This window comes from Cryptomeria japonica, chromosome 5, assembly GCF_030272615.1.
Source record: "Cryptomeria japonica chromosome 5, Sugi_1.0, whole genome shotgun sequence".
NCBI classification, from domain to species: domain Eukaryota; kingdom Viridiplantae; phylum Streptophyta; class Pinopsida; order Cupressales; family Cupressaceae; genus Cryptomeria; species Cryptomeria japonica.
Genome location: NC_081409.1, coordinates 63,415,969 through 63,431,552, shown reverse-complemented (window position 1 = coordinate 63,431,552; position 15,584 = coordinate 63,415,969).

Below are 15,584 nucleotides of genomic sequence, written 5' to 3'. Positions count from 1 at the left end.
TCAAGTGATGAGGTTAGATGATAACATGTGTCTTAATACATATTACAATGCATTTGATTCCAAGATGGCCTATATTTTGAGGGATAACAACCCACATAATTTGAGAGATGCTTTTAGAATTGCCATAAACGTAGAAAGTAACAGAAAAGCATCTAGGAAGTTGGGAAGAAGGATAGATGGTAGGTTATGGAAAGAAACCAAACAGCAACCTAATAAAGTTGCTAAGGAGGATGATAAGATAGAGAAATTGGTTATGGCTATGAAAGATTTGATTGCCAAGGTTAGCAAAAATGATAAACCTCATTATAATTGGCAAGATAGACCCCCTAGATTACATGATATGCCATATAATACCAATTGGAAAGATGGCAAGCCCCAAATTGAGAAGCCTAAAATTGCCCAAAGTCAAGACACTCAAGATCCCTTGAAAGGGAAAAATGTTCACAATATAAAAATTCTCCCTGGTGTATCGCTTGTGATGGACCACATTCTCCTCATCAGTGTGCAGTGGCTCAAGCTCTTGAAGAATCTATGAGACTAGAAGCAAAGCCTAACATTAATATGTTTGAAACCATCATAGAAAGTGATGAGGAATCCATGCAAAGTGAATACAGTGATGTGATGGATAATGAAAAGCTAGTGCAAGGATAGTTAGCCTTAGATTGGCATCCTACATTGAATGTGGTAACAATTGAAGATGAAGAGGTTCATCTTAGGAGGCCTAGTGAAGAAGAAGTTATGAATCTCACTAAGGCTACCATTGCCAAAGCAAAACAAAACTATAACCTGAGAAGCACCAAGAGAGACACTAATCAGGGTGAGCTGGGTTTTATGTTCGTAAAGGAAGTTACTAAAAAGGGGGCATCAAGTAGTGCTACTACTGTTCCTAAGGTCAGTCAAGAAAAAGGGGAACAAGTTAAAGATGTACCCAAAGGCAAAGATGATAAAAATATTGGTGATGTACAAGGAGAAGAGATAGTGAAAAGGGCAAGTCAATTCAAAATAGAAAGAGTTAGGGCTAACACTAAAAAGTGCAATAGTTCTACATTTGACATGGCCCAAGCTCTTACTCAAATGAAGGTCACTGTTCCATTAGTAGAATTACTAAAGATTAATGAACACAAGGATGCAGCTTTGTCTTTATTCTCTAGTATATCTGATAGTGACATAGCCTTACCCACCAGTTTAGCTAAAGTTGGAAAGGATCAAGAGTTCCAAACCCTAGAGGTTTATGTTGGAACCACTATCACTCAGGAGCCTTCTCAGGTAGATCCCTTCTATGTTACCTTGTTAGTCAATAACCAGTTGATTAAAAACTGCATGATAGATTCAGGAGCTGCTGCTAATGTAATGCCCTATGGTGTTATGAAAGAATTAGGGTTATCAATAACCACTGTGTATGGGAAATGTTATGCCATGGATAATAGAGAAGTACCTATGATAGGTACAATGAAAGATGTAGAAGTAAAAATAGCAGCATTCCCTAAAGCCACTTACAAAATGGATGTTATTGTTACTGACACTAAACCCCACTATGGTATGTTACTTTCTAGGCAATGGGCAGCAGCAGTAGGGGGAAATGTTCAACTGGACTTATCCTATGCCACCATTCCTATTAATGGTAATCAGGTCAAATTATATAGAGAGCCATGGGCTCCTAGGGTAATTGAAAATGTAGACCCTAGTATGCTTAATGTATGATTGAGGTAGATCTAGATAACTTTAGACTTCAACCAATTTTACCTCAATTGAAAAATACTGACCCTATTGTGGTCGAGCTACAAGCATAGCAGTATGGGTTGTGGCAGATGTATTTTGATGGAGCTTGCTCCAAAGAAGGATCTGGAGCAGGGGTTCTTTTTGTGTCCCATCAGGTATAACTTTTAAGTATTCATTTTTATTGGCATTCCAGTGCACAAATAATACTGCAGAATATGAAGCCCTATTACTAGGACTTGAGGTTGCAAAAAGGCATCGAATCCAACTATTGAAAGTAATGGGGGATTCAGAATTGGTTGTCTCTCAAGTGAGATCTAAATATGCATCCAAGAATGATAGATTAAAGTAGTATCAGCATGCCGTTTGGGATGTTATTGAGCATTTTGATGCATTTTCTATTAATTGGATAGAGCGAGCAAAAAATATTATGGTAGATTTCCTAGCTAATGTTGCTTTGAAAAATAATGATGCAACGCTAACTGGTATTTCCACTGTGGAAATAAAATCTAGGCTTGTTATTCCTGATAATGTGTACAATTGGCAAGTTTTTGCTGATGATGAAGACATTCTTAGGTTTATCCAATGTGTTGATGATTATGATGGACAAAAGATTGATTGTAATGCATTGGTGGAAGTGGTAGACAATAGAGAGATAGTGTTTGGGAATGATGTGGTCCAGTTGGAAACCAATGAGATACCTAAAGGGCTAGTAGAGCTGGAGAGCATGTTTAGTTATAATGATAGTCACCTACATTAGCAGTCTACCACCAAGTTGGAAGAGTTAGAGGAGGTAAACCTAGGGACAGAATCATCCCCTAAGTTGGTATATATTGGAAAAAAGTTACCCCCTCATGTTATGACTAACCTTATTAATTTATTGAAAAGGTATAAACATGTTTTTGCTTGGTCTTATGAAGACCTAAAGGCGTATAGACAAGATCTTTTCCAGCATGAAGTTCATTTACTTCCAGATACTAAGCCTTTCAGACAGAAACAGAGGCCTATCAATCCCTTGTTAGAAACTAAAATGCAACAAGAGTTGACCAAATTGAGAGAAGGGGGGATTATCAAACCAATAAGGCATTCTTCATGGGTCTCCAATCTAGTCCCAGTAAGGAAGAAGAATGGAGACATCAGATTGTGTGTAGATTTTAGGAATTTAAATGTTGCTTCCTTAAAGGATAACTACTCATCCCCGAATATGGAAGCCATGCTGCAGAGAGTCACAAGATGTGACCTTTTATCCATGATGGACGGTTTCTCGGGATATAATCAAGTGCTAGTAAAGGAGTCTAAACAGTTTAAAACAACTTTCACTACTCCATGGGGAACTTATGTATATGTGAGAATGCCATTTGGATTAAAAAATGTTGGAGCTACATTTTAGAGAGCTATGGATGTAGCTTTTAAAGAATTCCTTAACATCATCATGGTGGTTTATCAAGATGACCTAACTTGTTTCTCTAAAAGGGCTGATGATCATTGTGGACATCTGGAGAAAGTGTTCAATAAAGCCTTGGAATTTGGTGTATCACTAAATCCCAAGAAATGTCATTTTGGAGTCACTAAGGGAAAGCTACTGGGACACATAGTTTCCAAGGAGGGGGTAAGGATAGATCCTAAGAGAATTGAAGCAATCAATAAGGTGTCCGAACGTAAAAATGTGAAAGGTATTCAATCTTTTTTAGGTAAAGTAAATTTTGTTAGGAGATTCATTGCAAACTTTGCAGAGATAGTGAAGCCTATTGTCAAGCTCCTCAAGAAAGATACCACATTTTATTGGGATCAAGAAGCCTCAAAAGCTTTTACTGAGATTAAGAAGGCAATCTAGGAGGCACCAATGTTGAAATCTCCTGATTACAGTAAACCTTTTTCTGTGTTTTCTTTTGCTTCATATCATACGGTGGCTGTAGTATTGCTACAAAAGGACAATGAAGGATATGAACATCCCATAGCCTTCTATAGTAGGTCTTTGCAGGTGGCAGAACTAAAATATGAGACCATGGAGAAACAAGCTTATGCCCTAGTTAAAGCTGTTAAGGCTTTTAGGCCATATTTAGTGAATGCAAATATCATTGCCTATGTCCCACATGCTACAGCTAAAGATATTTTGTCTCAGTCTGAGGTTACTGGGAAGAGATGCAGATGGATCAACAGAATTCAGGAATTCAACTTGGAGATAAAGATCACCAAATTGGTGAGAGGTTTAGGTTTGGCTAAGCTCATGACTGAGTTGAATCTCATGAATGTAGAAGTACATAATGTTGAGGTTAGAGATGCTTTAGTCACTAGTATTGAGAGGCAACCTTGGTACACGGAGATAGTCCAAATTTTGAGAGGTGCTACATTCCTAGAAGAAATGACACATAATCAGAAAAGAACTCTGAAACTCAAGTCCCAAAAATATGTGCTCATTCAGGGTGATCTTTTCTGGAGGAAAAGAGATGGAGAGTTACTAATGTGTTTGGATGAATTTCAAGCTAAACAGGTGTTGACTGAAATGCATGATGGAGTATGTGGAGGTCACTACTCTACTAAGACTACTGCTAGTAAGATAATTCGGGCTGGATACTATTGGCCCACTTTATTTAAAGATACTCATGCATATGTTCAGAAATGTGACCCATGTCAGAAATTCTCATCCAAGCTCAAGTATGAAGGAGCCCTACCCCTAAATCCAATCTCTGTAGAAGCTCCTTTTGTCTAGTGGGGCATTGATTTTATTGGAGAGATTGTTGAGAGGTTAGGAAGAGGTCACGAATGGATCATAGTGGCCACTGATTATTTCACCAAATGGATAGAAGCCATCCCTACAAGAAGAGCTCCTAGTAAAGTTGTCATTGATTTCCTGATGGATAATGTTGTAACTAGATTTGGAACACCTATAAAATTGGTGATGGATAATGCCATGTGTTTCCGATCAGAAGAGTTTGTAGGCTTTTGTACTAGTCATGGTATACTCATGTCATACTCTTCACCTTATCACCCTCAGGGGAATGGATAAGCAAAATCCAGCAATAAAAGCCTGTTGAATATCATCAAGAAAATCCTGGAAGAGAATAAAAGATCTTGGGATCAAAAAATGAAGTTAGCTCTGTGGGCAGATAGAATAATAGTTAAGAAATCCATTGGAATGTCACCTTTTGAATTAGTCTATGGTGCCCAAGCCAGATTTCTGGTAAATAACCTTCTTCCAGTGTATAAATTTTTGCAAAATGAGGACATGGAGATATCTGAACCAATGGAAAATAGAATGATCCAAATTGTAGAAATGGAGGAGCTTAGGACTTCTGCTCATAAGAAAAATCAGAAGATCCAGTTGCAGTCAAAATATATTTTTGATAAAAGGACATCATTAAGGAAGTTTCAAATTGATGACATGGTTCTTCAGTGGAATACAAAAGGACAGGATAAGGGAAAGCACAAGAAATTTGAATCACTGTGGATTGGCCCTTTTGTGATTTATGACTTAAATGATAAGGATTCATATTTCTTGAAGAATATGAATGATGAATACAGGAGTCTCCAGTGCATGGACAATTCTTGAAGCATTACTTCTCTTAATGTCCATGCACAGTAGGTCCTTTGTTTGTACATATTTTGTTCCTTTCCTGCTTTTCTGATTTGGTCTGTGTTTTGGTCCGTTTCTCCAGAGTTTCCGAGTTTTCTTGTGTTGACCTTGCGATCAACCATCCCTAGTCAGAGCCGTTGTTATCACTGATTAAAAATGGGCTTTTCTTTTCCCATGATTGGCTATGGTTTGTTGAAATTTTGAGTAGGGCACATTTTCAAATGCTTCATCTTTGTTTTAGGCCTTAAGGGTTTAGGGGTTTTTGATTTTAGATCCTCTAATGTTTGTTTAAAACCCTCTAATTTCTATTCTTTCGTTACTTTATCCACTTAAGTAATGGGTCATGGGATTGTAGGAAGTGTCCCCCCTTGTCATTTGCCTAGGTGGTCATGTTAATTAATCGCAAAAATTTATGCCTTATGTGTATTCCTCCTAAAGTTGTCAAGCCCAGTAACTAGTGTGCATCTCACAGATGAATCTATGGCTTTTGCTATTTCGCTAGGCAAAGTTGCACATAGTTTAAAACCAGTGAAGTTGTGAAAATGACATGGGATGCCACCTAGGTGGTCTAGCTGGTTGATGAGAGCAAGTAAAATGGTGGCACACGGCATAAGTCACAACAATCAGCAGGGCAAGATTAAAGGTTAAAAAGTAGGCCTCAGAGGTGAGTTAGGTCGCAAGTTAGGAGATGACCTGGTAGATACAGTTGTCAAGAATTAATTGGAGCCCAATGCTTTCTCTCGGCAAATGAAAAAGTGATGATTCATCTCTGAAGGTGACTGGATGCCAATGAATCAGAGGGCCCACCCCTCCCGAGGCCTTTTCAGATGGTTAAATGTCGATCAATTAAAAAATGATCTGACGGTCCGCGCTATTTTGCAAGGGTAAGATGCTCGTGCTTTATACCCTACAAAATAGCGAAAGTGAACGAGAACCATCCATGTGTCGTGATGGATGGCAATGTGTCCAGCGACACGTGGTCTTAGAAGAAAGTTGTGGGCTCGCCAAGGTGGAACCGGTGATATAAGAGAAGGACATGCGGCCAATGTTAAGTTGAATGCAAAAGACATTTCAAGGCTAGTGGTTGGGTGCCATGGGGTAGCACGTAGCCAATAGGGAAGTGGGACCCAGCATAGAGACAAAGCTGTTAGTTAGTATAACACTCGATCAAGTTCCTTTTGATCGAACGGTCGGTGCTATTTCGCAGGACCAAGCTGCCCGATAGTTATGCTTCGCGAGGTTGCAAAAGAGCAAAAATGAAAGACTTGCAGGAACGTTATGACCCATTGGAGCGAAAAATATGAATTCTCCTATGAATTCAATTTTGAAGGGACGACCGAAGCATGCGGAATCAATGTTGTAGTTAAGACCCTGAGTACAATATATAATTTCCCATCAACTGGGTGAAGATATCTTTTAAAGAATTTTTTGTAGAGGAGCGGATGTAGAGCTATCTTCTTTAGGTACAGAGCAAGTCAGTTCAATTGTAGAGCAAATTCCTTCAAGTTAAGAACAAGTTTTCTCGTACTCCTATGTAGCAATTACTATGTGGTGTGTTTAACATAAGATATTGATTCATCACAGAAGCGTCTAGGAGTGGTATTCATTTCTTAAATTTTTAAATGGCTCCTAAAAGAGAATTTTCTAGCAAAGTCAATTATTCAGAAAGGAGGGTTTGTGATGATTTTCTTGAACAGTTGGCGTTGTCAACTAATTAGGAATCGAGTGCAAAAGGATTAGTGCCTAGAGCTCCCCATTTAAAGATAGGAGAAGGACTGTATGACAAGGGTAACTGGTTGAGAGACCCACAGGTTGGATTGTCTAGGTTGGGGTTATTTAAGATTGGATTTGGAATGAGAAATTCTCTGGCCCCACAAAATAGTATTTGGGAATTAGATGTTGGGAAATTGGTAGTCCCAAGCGTATTTATGGGCATAGATTTGTTGACCCAAATTGCACTCAACTATGATCCAGTCACAAGAAGCATTCAGGATATAAATTGGAAAAACCCTTATTGAGATTAATGTTGAAGAATTCAGGAAGGCTTTTGGGATTAATGAGTTTACCAATTTTCTAGAACCCATAAATTTCAAATCATTAGCTCAAATTTACAGTGCACAGAGGAGTCATCTCAGGAACAGGCCTCTCACGGAGTTTTTTGTGAAGATAGGTGGGTTGACAATTATAGGACCCAACACACAAGAGCCCTTTTCATTGAGTATGTTCACCCTTAGGGCTAAAGGAATGTATTGGTAACTTTGCCAAGTTTTGGGAGAAGATGCTGAAGCAAACATGCCAAATCATTACCTATTAATGATTGCTCAGATTTTGAATCCTTCTCTTGCAATTACATTTGATTATGCTTCTTTCATTGTGGATGCTATCCATGGAGGGTTAATAGGAATAAAGAATGGAAAGGTGGATAGGCCTTTCAGATGGTACTCACTCCTGATGCATCTATTTCTTTTCAAAGGTGGTGATTACATTGCCAGTGGACTGGACCTTGTCAAGGAGAAAGAAGGAGAAAAAATGCTGGTACAATTATGGAGTACTGTGTTGTCATGGGATAGAGAGGATGCCAGTTTCTTAAAGTTTGACAAATACTTTGAATCCAAGATTAGGACTCTCCTCTGCTTGGAGAACCCAAGAATCCCCAAGGTTCTTTTGGAATTCATAACACCAAAAGAATTCACAGAGAACATAAAAATTGTTCACAATTGGGGTGACATTTATTTGTATCCAGTCTTGACAGTTTTTAGAGTGTTTGGTTTTAGAGGCACCCCATTCTTGCTACCTTACCAGGTCCCTCTCAAAGTGGGAATTGCAGAGATCCTTAGACAAATTGGTGGTGTACAAGAGGCAGAGTTGACAGGCAGGGGTAAAGGGACTATTTTCCCTGCAGCTACCATTGCCCACCAATTTGTAATAACAAAGGGAGGTTGGAATTTCTTTGAGGATTTTCTCAAGCCTTATCATTTGTCCACTGCAGTGTCCAGGTGTGTTGATCTAGAAGACTTCTTCAATGGCATGTTTAGAAAGAAAGTAGCATGCAGAGGTAGGCCCCATCAATTACAGTTCCCTGAAGACCTCATCAGAAATGAATTTGATCTAGATGAGCAAGAGCTAAGGAAAGAGAAATGGGTGGCTTATAAGAAAACCTTGGATTTCGTGCATCAATTTGATGCCAGCTATGACCCATTGTCTATCTTTTTCCCTCTGGAGGAGAAAATAAAGTTTTTAATTGTTTTCTTTGAAGATGTGATGTAGACCCTGAAGGAGAAGAGGGAAGCTGTAATCAAAAGCAACCCTGAAAAGGAGAGAATGATCCTAAGTAGGTTAGCTTCTAGCAAAGCAATCCCTCCTGGTGATTATACACTGCACAAGAAATCTAGTTATAGTGTGTTGATGCCTACAATAGGGGAGCCCTCTACCTCTAAAGGAAAGAGGAAGATAATAGATGTCATTGACATCCAAGAGAGCCCAAAGAAGCAAAGGGTAGGGAAAGAAGTACAATCAGATGCACCTTTGTATTCCCCATCCCAATCCCCTATCCATATAGGAGATGAGCAAGCAGCAGCTGAGCAACTCCTACAGTTAGGTAGTCTAGGGGAAATTGCCTACACTTATGATGAAGTGGAAGAAGGAATGCCAGAAGGACCGCTTGCTGTTGAAATGGACATTACCACCACTAAACTCAAAGGCCAGGAGTGGGATCCTGAGATAAAGTAGGCAAGTAATGCCTTCTTGGCTGACAACAATTTTGTCACATCAGAAGCATTTATGTAGTTTATATGGAAAGAGAACATAGGTAAATATAATGCTAGATGTGAAAAGAGAAAGGCTGAGTAGCCTAATAAAGATCTAGCCCTGGTAGAAGAGGAAATAAATCAAGAGATGATGGAACAGTTCAAAACCATCACCCCTGACCAAGGGAGAGATATGGTGGCACAAGATGGAGTGCTTATTTTTCCCGAGTGGGATATAGTAGATGCCCTCGTACTAGACGCAGTGAGGAAAGAGACCAAACCCATGGAGGGAATTACTTTCAGTAAGGATAATGATGCACTCGTCATGTGGTCTCTCAAGAGAAATGAGAGTAAGAAAAGCAAAGACACCCCAGGGTCAAGTTACCTTGGTGGGATGATGGTGAAAAGAGTGCAGAGTACAGGGGTAGTGGAAGTTGCTAGCACTGTACTAGAGACTACAAAATTTAGTGTTGCAGTAGCATAAAAGGAAGCCAAAGAGAAAGAGATCCTCCAAGTCAAGTTGGAAACAATTTTGAAGGCCTATCACAATGCTAAGGAGGAGGTAAGAGGTAAGGATAGCATCATTGTTAAGCTACAGAGCCAGTTGACTGGACAATACCATCAAGGTGAGTCTTCAACACTGATGATTTCCTCTTCTCCTGCAAGACCTCCACCTACTAGCCCTATCATTGAGTTTCCACCATCTCGAGCACCCTCCAGCTCTCAAATGGTTGAAATTACTCCTCAAGAATTAGAAAACTTAAAACAGGCTCAGGCCTTATATGCAAAGAAGTATGAGGAGAGAGTAAGGGCTACAATTTCCAGTTTTGTCAATATAATGAATGCCTCATTGCTCTACAACAATGTAGGTAAAATTGTGGATATATAGAATGAGCTCAGGGGAGGCAAGGCCATTTTGACACCTATTTTTGACAAATGGAGGCCTAGGGAGGAAGATTTGGAGTTTATGTGTGTATCCTAGGATGAAGCAAGGGTCAATCCTATCATTAGATCCACTTCTGACATCACTAAAGATATAGTACAATTAGCAGCAGAGGTGGATAATGTTGATAGGAAAGTTAATTTATGCAAAAAGGAATATGTTGATCAAGTTTTTGAGTTGCTCCCAAGAGTTTTTGCTAGCCCAGATCAGCTGACGGACAAACAAATATGGCTTAAGGAGGTAGAAGCCAAGCTGTCAGCAAGAATTAAGGGAATTATTGATCTAGATGATGCTTCTTTCTTTGTTTTGACAATACAAGAGATACAGAAAATTAAGTCACATTATGGTTTTCTCAATTCAGAAGTCAATAAATTGAGAAACTCTTGGAAAAGGTTGACCAAGACTAAGGATAAAGTGATTAATTTCTCATGGCCAATAGAAGATGTTTATGATGAGTGGACAACCAAATATGCCACCCATCATCCAGAATAGTTGGAGAGCACCCTTGAAAAGGTAGAAGAGGTTGCAACCGAATAGCCTGTTGAAGAAACTGCAGAGGCCGAAAAGAGCTTGTAACTATTTTTGTGAAAATCTTGTAACCTCTTTGTTTTGAAAGAAATGATTGTAACAAACTCTCCTCGAGAAGTCCGAAGCTTTGTGCATCCATGTTGTTATAAATGGATACTAGGACTAGAGGAAAAGGGATCGCAAAGAATTGTAAGAAAATGTTGTAGAAATTTATCTGAGCTTTTCTGAGTCTAATGGAGAATATTCAAAAACTTCTTGTAATATTTTTTTGAACTTAATATCAATATACAGACCATCGGTTTTGAGTAAAGCTTTGTGTCATCTTCAAGTGTGTTTACAATTTGTTTACTGTTTTCATTGTAAATAATCTAGGGTTATTTTGTTTGAATGGGATTGCAAGGCAATTTTTAGTAGAAGTGTTTGCTAGCTTTTCTCTTTAGGAGGGAAATTAAAGATGCGGGGATCACTCATACCAGTAAACTCTTTGGAAGAGACTTTGAATCTTGATGATCATAGTTTAATTTGGAATGCATAAATTCTTATAGGTGTCAGGCATATACAAGGATTAATAGAAAAGAAGGCAATTGGGTGTGTAAAGATATTTTGTTTGAGAAGTATTATCTAAGTTTAGTTGACTCTATGACCTTGGATAAGGCACTGGTATTGATCAAAGTTATTTATTGCATGTTTTGTTGATTGAAATGCTGAATTTAAGTATAATTTCCATTCTTTTGTTTTCAATCAATTTCAAGGTGAATAGATCCACTAGTTTTCTGGACTGGTTTGTTGTGGGTTTATGTTTGAAAGTGTGAATTCAATTCACAAAGGTATACCCACCTGGGCTCTAAGTAATTCTGAAGTGTAGAAGGTTTAATCAAACCTTGTCATATGTTGTCTTGAGAATTTCCTTATATTTGATGTCTCTTCTGCACCGAGTTCAATCATATTATTTTAAGTATGTTAAAGAGAATCAGATTTTGAAGACAACACCTCACACCCAAGAAAGAAGGCACTTAGAGGCTATGCACAAACTCAAGGGCCATGAACAAGATAACTATAGGGTATAGGTTCCCAATCTCTAGAATAGAGGATTTACTTGATTGCTTGGGGAGTGCTAAATATTTCACAAAAATGGATCTAAAAAGTGGATACCATCAGATTAGAATAAGGTCGGGGAAGAATGGAAAAAAAAATTTAAAACCAATGAGGGGTTGTATGATTAGAAAGTTCATGCCATTTGGGTTGTCCAACGCCCCTAGTACCTTTATGAGGTTGATGAATGAGGTCCTGGTGGAGTTCATAGGCAAGTTTGTAATAGTATACCTAGATGATATCTTGATCTTTAGCCACACAAGGGAAGAGCACCTCAAACACATAGATATAGTTCTCAAAAGGTTACATGAGGAGCAACTAATGATAAATTTGGATAAGTGTTTGTTCATGCAAGAGGAGATCATCTACTTGGGCTTTGTAATCTCCCAAGGTGAGTTGAAAATGGACCTGGAGAAGGTAAGTGCCATATTGTCTTGGCCTACACCTAAAACTATGAATAATGTCCAAAGTTTCCATGGCTTAGCAAATTTTTATAGGAAATTTATAAGGGGATTTAGTCATGTTTGTGCACCTATGTTTGACACCATAAAAGGAGGACAAAAATGCAGGTTTAGTTGGACCAAGGAGGCAGATGACTCATCTGAAACTTTGAAGAAGAAAGTTGTAGAACAACTAGTCCTTGCCCTACCAGACCTCAACAATATATTTCAGGTAGAATGTGATGCAAGCCACATGGCTATTGGAGCAGTACTCAATTAGGAAGGAAGGTCAATTGGATTTTTTAGTGAAAAGCTAAATGATGCCAAGAAGATATACTCATCCTATGACTTGGATGTGTATGCTTTGGTCCAGTCACTAAAGAAATGGATGCACTATTTATTGCCTAAAGAGTTTATAGTGTTCACTGATAATCAAGCACTCAGTTTCATAAAAATTAAAGAGAAGTTAGATCACTGGCACATGAAGTGGGTAGAGACCCTACAAGCTTTCACCTTCAACCTCAAGCACAAGAAGGAGGTCAAGAACAAAGTTGTAGATGCCTTAAGAAGGAGGGTCTTAACTATAAACCAAATCAAGATGGAAAGTGTTGGCATTGACTCCTTGAATAACATGTATGATGCTGATGAAGACTTTGGAGAGATCTACAAGGTATGTGAGTCTTTTGGTGACCGGTATCATGCTGAATTTTCTGAATTTCTAAAACAAGAGGGATTTCTATTTAAAGGTGGATAATTATGTATACCTAAATGTTCAATGAGACTGAATATCATTAGGGAGAAACATTATGGAGCAATGGCAGGTCATTTTGGTCTTGACAAGACCCTTGACCTTGTGAAAAAACATTTCTACTGGCCTAAGTTGCAGGTAGATTTAAGGAAGTTTGTGGAGACATGTGTAATCTATCAAAAAGCCAAGGGGAAATCCACCAATGCAGGCTTGTACCAACCCTAACCCACTCCTTCTAAGCCATGGGAGAGCATATGCATGGATTTTGTATTAGGTCTGTCTAGGACAAGGAGAAGATTTGATAATGTTTTTGTAGTGGTGGATAGATTTAGCAAAATGGCTCATTTCTTGCCATGTAAAACCTCTTGTGATGCTTCATATGTTGCAGACTTGTTTTTCAAAGAAATAGTCTGGATACATGGATTGCCACTAAACATAGTTTTAGACAGAGATGTGAAGTTCATAGGTCATTTTTGGAGGAGCCTATGGAATAAATTGGGGACTAACTTAGCTTTCTCATCAGCCTACCATCCTCAATTGGATGGGAAAACTAAAGTTGTCAATAGGTCCTTGGGAAACCTATTAAGATGTTTGACGAGACAACATGGAGAGAAATGGGACAATATTTTGTCACAAGCAGAATTCTCATACAATGACACCATAAATAGGAGTACCAGGAAGTCTCCTTTCCAAATTGTTATGGCATCAACCCAAGAGGTGTATTAGAGTTGAGGGAGTTACCTAAAGAAGAATCCATTAGTGCAGATGGTGAAACTTTTGCATCAGCCATAAAGGAGGTACATGATCAAATGAAGTCTCATCTTCAACAATCCGTAGAAATGTACAAGGCTCAAGTTGATAAGAAAAGGAGAGATGTATAGTTTGATGTTGGGGATTTAGTATGGGTACATTTGAAGAAGGAAATAATCCCAAAAGGAAAATACACCAAGCTCATGCAGAGGAAGATTGGACCATGCCAGATTTTGAAGAAAAGTGGACATAATGCTTATGAAATCTAACTTCCTCCTAATCTTGGATTGTCACCCATTTTCAATGTGTGTGATCTTACACTTTTCAAACAAGATTATTCCGTGGCTCAGCAGGACAAACCAAATCCTGAAGTAGTTTGAATGATAGACAAACAAATTTATAACCATGGTGCAGACCTCCCAACTCTGCTCTCAAGTGGGTTTGAGATCTCTTCTCCTGGGGAGTATGGTGTAGGAGAACCTCATCAACAAGCTAATCATGCAACTGATGATGAAGATTAGGATCTTAGGATCATTTTGCAAGTCTTATTTTTATGCAAGTTTCATGCATTCAATAAATACCCCACCATGTAAACCCATGTCACTAATTAGGTAATTTGATAAGCCAATCAGGACAATGTGGTCAATAGGGGTAGTAGAATGTTTGGTTTTGTGTTTGATAGTTTTTTAGGATTTTTTAAAAGTGTTTTGTTGATTCAAGATGTGTGGATCTCAACCTTAGAAAGTTTGACAACCTTTTATGAAAAAATACAACTTTTGAGTGCAAAAGTGCAACTTTTCAAAGTCCGATTGATGTAAGCCTCTCAATGGCTCCAACCTCTTCAAAATTTGGTTTGAAACCAATAGAGAGGTCTATAAACCTTGTGGACATGATTTCCAAGGTTGGAGAAAGTTGTTGTAGTTTGAAGTTTGATGAAATAAACATTGAATAAAGTGATTTTTCCCAGAAATTCTGAGTTTGTAGAGATTGTACGTCTTTGACCAGCTTGAATCTAACAACACCATTCATGGAGTAGATGGAGGAATGAACTAGATTTGATTTTGTGATGGTCTAAGGCTTTGATTGTTTATGTGTAGTGAGAAACCCTTGTTTTACTGAGTATAACTCGAAAAACTAGGGTTTAGCTAGGGTTTCACCAAATAATGGCCATATCTTGCATCTCCTTCCTCTAGAAGTTCTTTCCTTTGGTGGAATGAAATATTGGCTAGTGTAAATTAAGTTTTCCATGGGTTTTTGCAAGGAAGGCTTGGTTCTAAGGTGCTTCATGAAAAAATAGGTAGGCATCTCCATGTGACTACCTTAGGCAAAATTAGGACAGTCATCCTAAAATCTAATAGCGGTGGATTCAAGGTGTGTAACCCTAGAATTAGAAGTTACTCACCTTCCCCCACATTCTCATGAAGTTTTCTTTGCAATTTGGATACCGGTAAAGGGGGTTTCTTTGTATATTAGGCCTAATCGCCCTAATTAGGTCTCTAGGCTTCTAAGGGGTTCAGACCTTTAATGTACAAATCTTACCAAACCATTTTGGGGATGAATTTAACTCCTAAAAGGGTTTCTAGAATGGTGAGTATTTTGTTAGAGTGTGTGGAATATTTTGGAGTTAAATGCAAAATACCGGTATAGGACCGCTACTAGCTTAGCGGGTAGGTTTCCAAAGGAGGTATAAGGATTTGAAGACAAAACCTTAAACCAATGCTTGTAACAGTCCTTAGTAGTCATGAATGGACCAATTCCAAAGCCCCTAAGAGTAGGATTTACCGGTGAGGCATGTTTGAGAAGTTGAAGCGATTTACTCATCTTGAGTAGGTGATAGGCTTGAGCAGTGGAGAGTAGTTCAAAACCTTAAGGTGTGGAGTCCTTTCTTGCACAGTCTTTTTTGTCATTTGAAGGGTCAGACCCTAACCTTTTGGACTTGTCCTTAGGTGATAAGTAGGCCTCTGCATCAAATGCTAGATGCTGCTTGGGCAAGAAATGTTGATGACTAGAAAAGAACAACCGGTGGAGCATTTTTTCCTGGAGGAAG